Source organism: Coturnix japonica, unplaced genomic scaffold (assembly GCF_054131305.1).
Source record: "Coturnix japonica strain WE unplaced genomic scaffold, WE-NBRP24 Scf112, whole genome shotgun sequence".
Lineage (NCBI taxonomy): Eukaryota > Metazoa > Chordata > Aves > Galliformes > Phasianidae > Coturnix > Coturnix japonica.
In genome coordinates this window covers 1-12,289 of record NW_028189015.1, presented here as the reverse complement: position 1 = coordinate 12,289, position 12,289 = coordinate 1, and the positions used below count along the sequence as shown (strand labels likewise).

Here is a 12,289-nt window from a genome sequence, read left to right as displayed (position 1 = left end):
GGGGCGTGGTTAATGGGAAAGGAGGCGTGGCCAAGGTAAAGGGGCGTGGCCAAAGGGAAAAGGGGGCAAAGCCAAAGGGGGGGTGGGTTAAGGCAAAAGGAGGGCGTGGCCAAGGGAAAAGGGGCGGAGCCAAAAGGAAAATGGGCGTGGCCAAGAGAAAGGGGGCGTGGCTAAGGGAAAGAGGGCGTGGCCAAGGGAAAAGGGGCGGGGTTAAGGAAAAAGGAGGCGTGGCCAAGGGAAGGGGGCGTGGCTTTGCTCCTTTTTAGGCCCCGCCCACCCCTGAAGCCCCCCATTGGCCCCCATTATCCGGACCCGTTTTCTTTTCAGCCCCTCCCCGAACTCCGAACAGCCCCAAAATGGGCGTTTTTGAAGGCAAAAATCGAGAGAAATGGGAAGGTTTGAAAGGGGCGGGGCTTATTGCGGAGGGGGCGGGGCTTAGAGCGGTGGGCGGGGCTTAAGGGGTGAGTGGGCGGGGCTTAGAGCGGTGGGCGGGGCTTAAGGGGTGATTGGGCGGTGCTTAGAGCGGTGGGCGGGGCTTAAGGGGTGAGTGGGCGGGGCTTAGAGAGGTGGGCGGGGCTTAAGGGGACAAGGGCGGGGCTTAGTGAAGTGGGCGGGGCTCAAGGAGTGATGGGCGGGGCTTAGAGAAGTGGGCGGGGCTTAAGGGGTGAGTGGGCGGGGCTTAGAGGGTTGGTCTTAAAGGGGCCGCGTCCCCTTTTTTTATAGGGTTTTTTATAGGGGGGGGGTTCCAGTGTCAAAAATAGAAGCTTTTGGTGGGGGGATGGGGGGGTTTATGGGGCGGGGGTGCTCCCTATATGGGGGGGATGGGCTCTCATCTATGGGGGGTGGTGGGGGGGGGGCAATATCTATGGGGGGGTTAATTAGGGGGTCCCCACCCTCCAACCCAGACCCCTATTTGGGGTCGCCCTATATGCTATATGGGGGGGGGTCCCATAACCCAAATGATCCCCAGAGACCCTAAATGACCCCACAGACTCCAAAGGATCCCATAGACCCCAAATGAGCCCCCTAGACCCCCAAATGACCCCCCCAGACCCCATTTCTGGACCCCCTGACCCCATATAGAGGGTCCCATAGACCCTAAAAGACTACATAGACCCCAAAGACCCCATAGACCCCAAATAACCCCCTAGACCCCCAAATAACCCCCCATAAACCCCATTTCTGGACCCCCTGACCCCATATAGAGGCTCCTAGCCCCCCTAGACCCCCATATGACCCCATTTCTGGACCCCCTGACCCCATATAGAGGCTCCTAGCCCCCCATAGACCCCCATACGACCCCATATCCGCCCTATGGGGGGTTGTGCCCCCCCTGTGCCTCCCCCTGTGCCCTACACACATCACACCTCCCCCCAGGAGGACTCAATACATGACAATGGGGGCCGGGTAATCCCCCAGGACCCCCATAGACCCCAAATGAGCCCCCTAGACCCCCAAATAGACCCCATTTCTGGACCCCCTGACCCCATATAGACCCCCCTAGCCCCCCATGTGACCCCATACCTGGACCCCCTGACCCCATATAGAGGCTCCTAGCTCCCCATAGACCCCCATATGACCCCATTTCTGGACCCCCTGACCCCATATACACCCCCATAGCCCCCCATAGACCCCATTTCTGGACCCCCTGACCCCATATAGAGGCCCCTAGCCCCCCATAGACCCCCATACGACCCCATATCCACCCTATGGGGGGTTGTGCCCCCCCTGTGCCTCCCCCTGTGCCCTACACACATCGCACCTCCCCCCAGGAGGACTCAATACATGACAATGGGGGCCGGGTAATCCCCCAGGATCCCCATAGACCCCAAATGAGCCCCATAGACCCCCAAATAGACCCCATTTCTGGACCCCCTGACCCCATATAGACGCCCCTAGCCCCCCATGTGACCCCATATCTGGACCCCCTGACCCCATATAGAGGCTCCTAGCCCCCCATAGACCCCATATGACCCCATTTCTGGACCCCCTGACCCCATATAGAGGCTCCCAGCCCCCCATAGACCCCCATATGACCCCCATTTCTGGACCCCTGACCCCCTATAGACCCCCCAGACCCCATTTCTGGACCCCCTGACCCCATATAGAGGCTCCTAGCCCCCCAAGTGACACCCTAGCCCCCCATAGACCCTATTTCTGGACCCCCTGACCCCATATAGAGGCTCCCAGCCCCCCATAGACCCCCATATGACCCCCATTTCTGGACCCCTGACCCCCTATAGACCCCCCAGACCCCATTTCTGGACCCCCTGACCCCATATAGAGGCTCCTAGCCCCCCATAGACCCCCATAGACCCCATTTCTGGACCCCCTGACCCCATATACACCCCCATAGCCCCCCATAGACCCCCATAGACCCCATTTCTGGACCCCCTGACCCCATATTGAGGCTCCTAGCCCCCCCTAGACCCCCATACGACCCCATATCTGCCCTATGGGGGGTTGTGCCCCCCCTGTGCCTCCCCCTGTGCCCTACACACATCACACCTCCCCCCAGGAGGACTCAATACATGACAATGGGGGCCGGGTACCCCCCCAGGACCCCCATAGACCCCAAATGAGCCCCCTAGACCCCCAAATAGACCCCATTTCTGGACCCCCTGACCCCATACAGACCCCCCTAGCCCCCCATGTGACCCCATACCTGGACCCCCTGACCCCATATAGAAGCTCCTAGCCCCCCATAGACCCCCATAGACCCCCATATGACCCCATTTCTGGACCCCCTGACCCCATATACACCCCCCTAGCCCCCCATAGGACCCCATTTCTGGACCCCCTGACCCCATATAGAGGCTCCTAGCCCCCCACAGACCCCCATATGACCCCATTTCTGGACCCCCTGACCCCATATAGAGGCTCCTAGCTCCCCATAGACCCCCATATGACCCCATTTCTGGACCCCCTGACCCCATATAGAGGCTCCTAGCTCCCCATAGACCCCCATAGACCCCATTTCTGGACCCCCTGACCCCATATAGAGGCTCCTAGCCCCCCATAGACCCCCATAGACCCCCATATCTGCCCTATGGGGGGTTGTGCCCCCCCTGTGCCTCCCCCTGTGCCCTACACACATCGCACCTCCCCCCAGGAGGACTCAATACATGACAATGGGGGCCGGGTACCCCCCCAGGACCCCCATAGACCCCAAATGAGCCCCCTAGACCCCCAAATAGACCCCATTTCTGGACCCCCTGACCCCATATAGACCCCCCTAGCCCCCCATATGACCCCATTTCTGGACCCCCTGACCCCATATAGAGGCTCCCAGACCCCCATAGACCCCCATAGACCCCATTTCTGGACCCCCTGACCCCATATACACCTCCCCTAGCCCCCCATAGACCCCCATATGACCCCATTTCTGGACCCCCTGACCCTATATAGAGGCTCCTAGCCCCCCATAGACCCCCATATCCACCCTATGGGGGGTTGTGCCCCCCCTGTGCCTCCCCCTGTGCCCTACACACATCACACCTCCCCCCAGGAGGACTCAATACATGACAATGGGGGCCAGGTAATCCCCCAGGACCCCCATAGACCCCAAATGAGCCCCCTAGACCCCCAAATAGACCCCATTTCTGGACCCCCTGACCCCATATAGAGGCTCCTAGCCCCCCATAGACCCCCATATGACCCCATTTCTGGACCCCCTGACCCCATATACACCCCCCTAGCCCCCCATAGACCCCCATATGACCCCCATTTCTGGACCCCCTGACCCTAAAAGACTCCCCCAGACCCCATTTCTGGACCCCCTGACCCCATATAGAGGCTCCTAGCCCCCCAAGTGACACCCTAGCCCCCATAGACCCCATTTCTGGACCCCCTGACCCCATATAGAGGCTCCTAGCCCCCCATAGACCCCCATAGACCCCCATATGACCCCATTTCTGGACCCCCTGACCCCATATACACCCCCCCCTAGCCCCCCATAGACCCCCATAGACCCCATTTCTGGACTCCCTGACCCCATATAGAGGCTCCTAGCCCCCCATAGACCCCCATATGACCCCATTTCTGGACCCCCTGACCCCATATAGAGGCTCCTAGCCCCCCATAGACCCCCATAGACCCCCATATGACCCCATATCTGGACCCCCTGACCCCATATAGAGGCTCCTAGCCCCCCACAGACCCCCATAGACCCCCATATCCACCCTATGGGGGGTTGTGCCCCCCCTGTGCCTCCCCCTGTGCCCTACACACATCACACCTCCCCCCAGGAGGACTCAATACATGACAATGGGGGCCGGGTACCCCCCCAGGACCCCCATAGACCCCAAATGAGCCCCCTAGACCCCCAAATAGACCCCATTTCTGGACCCCCTGACCCCATATAGACCCCCCTAGCCCCCCGTATGACCCCATATCTGGACCCCCTGACCCCATATAGACCCCCCTAGCCCCCCATATGACCCCATTTCTGGACCCCCTGACCCCATATACACCCCCCCTAGCCCCCCATAGACCCCATTTCTGGACCCCCTGACCCCATATAGAGGCTCGTAGCCCCCCATAGACCCCCATACAACCCCATATCTGCCCTATGGGGGGTTGTGCCCCCCCTGTGCCTCCCCCTGTGCCCTACACACATCGCACCTCCCCCCAGGAGGACTCAATACATGACAATGGGGGCCGGGTACCCCCCCAGGACCCCCATAGACCCCAAATGAGCCCCATAGACCCCCAAATAGACCCTATTTCTGGACCCCCTGACCCCATATAGACCCCCCTAGCCCCCCATATGACCCCATATCTGGACCCCCTGACCCCATATAGAAGCTCCTAGCCCCCCATAGACCCCCATAGACCCCCATATGACCCCATTTCTGGACCCCCTGACCCCATATACACCCCCCTAGCCCCCCATAGGACCCCCATATGACCCCATTTCTGGACCCCCTGACCCCATATAGAGGCTCCTAGCCCCCCATAGACCCCCATAGACCCCCATAGACCCCCATATGACCCCATTTCTGGACCCCCTGACCCCATATACACCCCCCTAGCCCCCCAGAGACCCCCATATGACCCCATTTCTGGACCCCATGACCCCATATAGAGGCTCCTAGCCCCCCATAGACCCCCATACGACCCCATATCTGCCCTATGGGGGGTTGTGCCCCCCCTGTGCCTCCCCCTGTGCCCTACACACATCACACCTCCCCCCAGGAGGACTCAATACATGACAATGGGGGCCGGGTACCCCCCCAGGAGGCCCAGGACAGGCCCCATAAGCTTCTAAATCACACAGAAGCTCCACTAAATCATCCACCCCCCTCAATCTCCTCCTGGCAAGTAATTGGTGACCGGGTGGGACTGGCCTACGTTCAGCTAACACGACCCTAAAAGACAAGGCCGGCCCTAAAAGGACCACGGCGGCCGCCATAGGGGAACGGGGGGAACGTTGCATTAAGCGGAGGTGGGGGGAACGGATGTACGCGGCCCGGTTGCATAGGGGGAAAGATTTGAGCGGGACACCGGAAGTCTTAAGGGGAGGGGGAAGGGAAGACAAGAGGCGCCAGTGAGCCGGAAGTGGAGTCTGGGAAAGGTCGGACAGGAAGGAGTGGGGCCACCAGGGGGGGGGGAGGGGAAGGGGCTGGAATAGGGGGGAGATAAGGGGGGAGATATGGGGTCAGGGGTATATAGGGACACAGAGAGACCCTATAGAGACCCACAGACCCCATAGAGAACCCATAGAGACCCACAGACCCCATAGAGACCCCATAGAGACCCACAGACCCCATAGAGACCCCATAGAGACCCACAGACCCCATAAGGACCCCATAGGGACCCCATAGAGACCCCATAGAGACCCCATAGACCCCACAGAGAACCCATAGAGACCCCATAGAGACCCATAGAGACCCACAGACCCCATAGAGACCCCATAGGGACCCACAGACCCCATAGAGACCCACAGACCCCATAGAGAACCCATAGAGACCCACAGACCCCATAGAGAACCCATAGAGACCCACAGACCCCATAGAGACCCACAGACCCCATAGAGAACCCATAGAGACCCACAGACCCCATAGAGACCCCACAGACCCCATAGAGACCCACAGACCCCATAGAGACCCACAGACCCCATAGAGACCCCATAGAGACCCACAGACCCTATAGAGACCCACAGACCCCACAGAGAACCCATAGAGACCCACAGACCCCATAGAGACCCACAGACCCCATAGAGACCCCATAGAGACCCATAGAGACCCACAGACCCCATAGAGACCCATAGAGACCCACAGACCCCATAGAGACCCCATAGGGACCCACAGACCCCATAGAGACCCACAGACCCCATAGAGAACCCATAGAGACCCACAGACCCCATAGAGACCCACAGACCCCATAGAGACCCCATAGAGACCCACAGACCCCATAGAGACCCACAGACCCCATAGAGACCCACAGACCCCATAGAGACCCCATAGAGACCCACAGACCCCATAGAGACCCCATAGAGACCCATAGAGACCCACAGACCCCATAGAGACCCACAGACCCCATAGAGACCCACAGACCCCATAGAGACCCCATAGAGACCCACAGACCCCATAGAGACCCCATAGAGACCCATAGAGACCCACAGACCCCATAGAGAACCCATAGAGACCCACAGGCCCCATAGAGACCCACAGACCCCATAGAGACCCCATAGAGACCCACCACCCCATAAGGACCCCATAGGGACCCCATAGAGACCCCTCACCCCATAGAGACCCCATAGAGACCCCATAGAAACCCCATAGAGACCCCATAGACCCCACAGAGAACCCATAGAGACCCCATAGAGTCCCCACACCCCATAGAGACCCCATAGAAACCCCATAGAGACCACATAGAACCCACCACCCCATAGAGACCCCATAGAGTCCCCACACCCCATAGAGAACCCATACAGATCCCTTAGAGGCCCCATAGAGACCCCCCACCCCATAGAGACCCCATAGAAACCCATAGACCCCACAGACCCCATAGAGACCCCATTAAGCTGATAGAGCCCCATAGAGACACCATAGACCCCATAGAGCCCATAGAGATCCCATAGACCCCACAGAGACCCCATAAAGCCCCATAGACCCCATAGAGACCCCACAGACCCCATAGAGCCCCATAGACCCCATAGAAAACCCACAGAGACCCCATAGAGCCCCATAGACCCCATAGAGACCCCATAGACCCCATAGAGACCCCATAGAGCCCATAGAGACCCCATTAACCCCATAGACCCCATAGAGACCCCATAGAGACCCCACAGACCCCACATACCCCATAGACCCCAAAGAGACCCCATAGAGACCCATAGACCCCATAGAGACCCCATTAAACCCATAGAGACCCCATAGACCTCAGAGAGACCCAATTAACCCCATAGAGACCCCATAAACCCCATAGGGACCCCATAGACCCTATAGAAACCCCATAGGGACCCCATAGACCCCATAGAGACCCCATTAAACCCATAGAGACCCCATAGAGACCCCACAGACCCCACATACCCCATAGACCCCAAAGAGACCCCACAGAGACCCCATAGAGCCCCATAGACCCCATAGAGACCCCATAGAGACCCCATTAAACCCATAGAGACCCCATTAAACCCATAGAGACCCCACAGACCTCAGAGAGACCCAATTAACCCCACAGAGACCCCATAGACCCAATAGAGACCCCACAGACCCTATAGAAACCCCATAGGGACCCCATAGACCCCATAGAGACCCCATAGAGACCCCATAGAGACCCCACAGACCCCACATACCCCATAGACCCCATAGAGACCCCATAGAGCCCCATAGACCCCATAGAGACCCCACAGACCCCATAGAGACCCCACAGACCCCACATACCCCATAGACCCCAAAGAGACCCCATAGAGACCCCATAGAGCCCCATAGACCCCATAGAGACCCCATAGACCCTATAGAAACCCCATAGGGACCCCATAGACCCCATAGAGACCCCATAGAGACCCCATAGACCCCACAGATCCCATAGAGACCCCATAGAGCCCATAGAGACCCCATAGACCCCATAGAAACCCCATAGAGACCCCATAGGGACCCCATAGAGACCCCATTAACCCCATAAAGACCCCATAGACCCCATAGGCTGCAGTTCCGTCACTGACCACACGGGGGCGCCCTTGTTCCTGGTCTCGCTCGTCGTCGCTCTCATCCAACAGCAGCAGGTCGGGGGGGGGCAGCAATGGGGGAACCTGGGTTATGGGGTCAGAACGTTATGGGGTCAGAGCCATTATGGGGTCAGAACGTTATAGAGCCTATAGACCCTATAGAGACCCACCACCCCATAGAGACCCCATAGAGTCCCCACACCCCATAGAGAACCCATAGAGACCCCCCCACCCCATAGGGACCCCATAGAGACCCCCCACCCCATAGGGACCCCATAGAGTCCCCACACCCCATAGAGAACCCATAGAGACCCCCCACCCCATAGGGACCCCATAGAGACCCACCACCCCATAGGGACCCCATAGACCCCATAGGGACCAATAGACCCCCATAAAGCCCATAGAGACCCCATAGACACCCATAAACCCCATAGACCCCATTGAGCCCCATAAGACCCCATAGAATCTGGGTTATGGGGTCAGAACGTTATGGGGTCAGATACACGGTTATGGGGTCAGATATCGGTTATGAGGTCAGATACACGGTTATAGGGTCAGATATCGGTTATGGGGTCAGATACACGGTTATAGGGTCAGATATCGGTTATGGGGTCAGATATCGGTTATGGGGTCAGATATCGGTTATGGGGTCAGATATCGGTTATGGGGTCAGATATCGGTTATGGGGTCAGATACACGGTTATGGGGTCAGATATCGGTTATGGGGTCAGATATCGGTTATGGGGTCAGATATCGGTTATGGGGTCAGATACACGGTTATAGGGTCAGATATCGGTTATGGGGTCAGATATCGGTTATGGGGTCAGATACACGGTTATAGGGTCAGATATCGGTTATGGGGTCAGATATCGGTTATGGGGTCAGATATCGGTTATGGGGTCAGATACACGGTTATGGGGTCAGATATCGGTTATGGGGTCAGATATCGGTTATGGGGTCAGATACACGGTTATAGGGTCAGATATCGGTTATGGGGTCAGATATCGGTTATGGGGTCAGATACACGGTTATGGGGTCAGATATCGGTTATGGGGTCAGATACACGGTTATGGGGTCAGATACACGGTTATGGGGTCAGATACACGGTTATGGGTCAGATATCGGTTATGGGGTCAGATATCGGTTATGGGGTCAGATATCGGTTATGGGGTCAGATATCGGTTATGGGGTCAGATATCGGTTATGGGGTCAGATACACGGTTATGGGGTCAGATATCGGTTATGGGGTCAGATATCGGTTATGGGGTCAGATATCGGTTATGGGGTCAGATACACGTTATGGGGTCAGATACACGGTTATGGGGTCAGATATCGGTTATGGGGTCAGATATCGGTTATGGGGTCAGATACACGGTTATGGGGTCAGATACACGGTTATGGGGTCAGATATCGGTTATGGGGTCAGATATCGGTTATGGGGTCAGATATCGGTTATGGGGTCAGATATCGGTTATGGGGTCAGATACACGGTTATGGGGTCAGATATCGGTTATGGGGTCAGATACACGGTTATGGGGTCAGATATCGGTTATGGGGTCAGATACACGGTTATGGGGTCAGATATCGGTTATGGGGTCAGATACACGGTTATGGGGTCAGATACACGGTTATGGGGTCAGATATCGGTTATGGGGTCAGATACACGGTTATAGGGTCAGATACACGTTATGGGGTCAGATACACGGTTATGGGTCAGATATCGGTTATGGGGGTCAGATATCGGTTATGGGGTCAGATACACGGTTATGGGTCAGATACACGGTTATGGGGTCAGATACACGGTTATGGGGTCAGATAATCGGTTATGGGGTCAGATATCGGTTATGGGGTCAGATACACGGTTATGGGGTCAGATACACGGTTATGGGGTCAGATACACGTTATGGGGTCAGATATCGGTTATGGGGTCAGATATCGGTTATGGGGTCAGATATCGGTTATGGGGTCAGATACACGGTTATGGGGTCAGATACACGGTTATGGGGTCAGATACACGGTTATGGGGTCACAACGTTATAGGGTCAGAACATTATGGGGTCAGAACGTTATAGAGCCTATAGACCCTATAGAGACCCACCACCCCATAGAGACCCCATAGAGTCCCACACCCCATAGAGAACCCATAGAGACCCCCCACCCCATAGGGACCCCATAGAGACCCACCACCCCATAGGGACCCCATAGACCCCATAGGGACCCATAGACCCCCATAAAGCCCATAGAGACTCCATAGACACCCATAAACCCCATAGACCCCACTGAGCCCCATAAGACCCCATAGAATCTGGGTTATGGGGTCAGAACGTTATGGGGTCAGATACACGGTTATGGGGTCAGAACGTTATGGGTCAGATACACGGTTATGGGTCCCAGCCCCACACTTATGGGTCCAGCCCCACACGGTTATGGGTCCCAGCCCCACACTTATGGGTCTCACCCCACACTTATGGGTCCCAGCCCCACACTTATGGCTCCAGCCCCACACTTATGGGTCCCAGCCCCACATTGATGGATCCCAGCCCCACAATTATTGATCCCAGCCCCAAACTTATGGGTCCAGCCCATATTAATGGATCCCTACCCCACACTTATGGGTCCAGCCCCACATTAATGGATCCCTACCCCACACTTATGGGTCCCAGGCCCACATTAATGGATCCCTACCCACACTTATGGGTCCCAGCCCCACACTTATGGGTCCCAGCCCCACATAATGGTCCCAGCCCACACTTATGGGTCCAGCCCCACACTTAAGGGTCCCAGCCCCACACTATAGGGTCCAGCCCCACACTTATGGGTCCAGCCCCACATTAATGGATCCCTACCCACACTTATGGGTCCCAGCCCCACACTAATGGGTCTCACACCACACTTATGGGTCCCAGCCCCACATTAATGGATCCCAGCCCCACACTTATGGGTCCAGCCCACACTTATGGGTCCCAGCCCCACACATATGGGTCCAGCCCCACATTAATGGGTCCCAGCCCAACACTTATGGGTCCCAGCCCCACATTAATGGATCCCTACCCCACACTTACGGGTCCCAGGCCCACACTAATGGGTCTCACCCCACACTTATGGGTCCCAGCCCCACATTAATGGATCCCAGCCCCACACTTATGGGTCCAGCCCCACACTTATGGGTCCAGCCCCACACTTATGGGTCCAGCCACCACTTATGGGTCCAGCCCCACACTTACCGGTACCAATGACCCACACGGGGGGGCGGCTCCTGTTTGAGTTTTGGGGCCGCAGCGATGAGGAGACCCAGCCCACGGGGAACCTTTAATGAGGCCATATTAATTAATTAATATGCTTAATTAATTATGCGTGCATGCATAATGAGATGGCGTGCATGCATAATGAGATGTTAATTAGGGGGGGTTAATTAGCTCACCGTGTGCTCCGTGTTGGGGGTGGGCTCCACTTTGGGGCGGGGGGCCGAAGCGATCAGCAGCTGTAGGGGGGGCTGATAGAAGGGTTAATGGGGTCTATGGGGTTTCTATGGGGTCTATGGGGTCTATGGGGTCCCTATGGGGTTTATGGGGTCCCTATGGGGTCTATGGGGTCTCTATGGGGTCTATGAGGTCCCTATGGGGTCTATGGGGTCTCTATGGGGTTTATGGGGTCCCTATGGGGTCCCTATGGGGTCTCTATGGGGTCTATGGGTTCTATGGGGTCCCTATAGGGTCACTATGGTGTCTCTATGGGGTCTATGGGGTCCCTATGGGGTCTATGGGGTCCCTATAGGGTCTATGGGGTCCCTATGGAGTCTCTATGGGGTCTATGGGGTCCCTATGGGGTCTATGGGGTCCCTATGGGGTTTCTACGGGGTATATGGGGTCTATGGGGTCCCTATAGGGTCTATGGGGTCCCTATGGAGTCTCTATGGGGTCTCTATGGGGTCTATGGGGTCCCTATGGAGTCTATGGGGTCACTATGGTGTCTCTATGGTGTCTCTATGGGGTGTATGGGGTACCTATGGGGTCTATGGGTCCCTATGGGGTCTCTATGGGGTCTATGGGGTCCCTATGGGGTCTATGGGGTCCCTATGGAGTCTCTATGGGGTCTATGGGGCCCCTATGGGGTCTCTAT

General features: G+C 56.9%; 1 long non-coding RNA gene across 1 annotated transcript; it reads right to left on the bottom strand.

The window, feature by feature from the left end:
• Nucleotides 1-5,055: 5,055 nt before the first annotated feature.
• Nucleotides 5,056-12,283, bottom strand: LOC146751204 (uncharacterized). Its single transcript, XR_014941779.1, has 4 exons — nucleotides 11,592-12,283; nucleotides 11,395-11,477; nucleotides 8,168-8,254; nucleotides 5,056-5,623 (listed from the first exon to the last, which is right to left on the bottom strand). It is a non-coding gene; the product is annotated as an uncharacterized LOC146751204 (long non-coding RNA).
• Nucleotides 12,284-12,289: the final 6 nt, after the last annotated feature.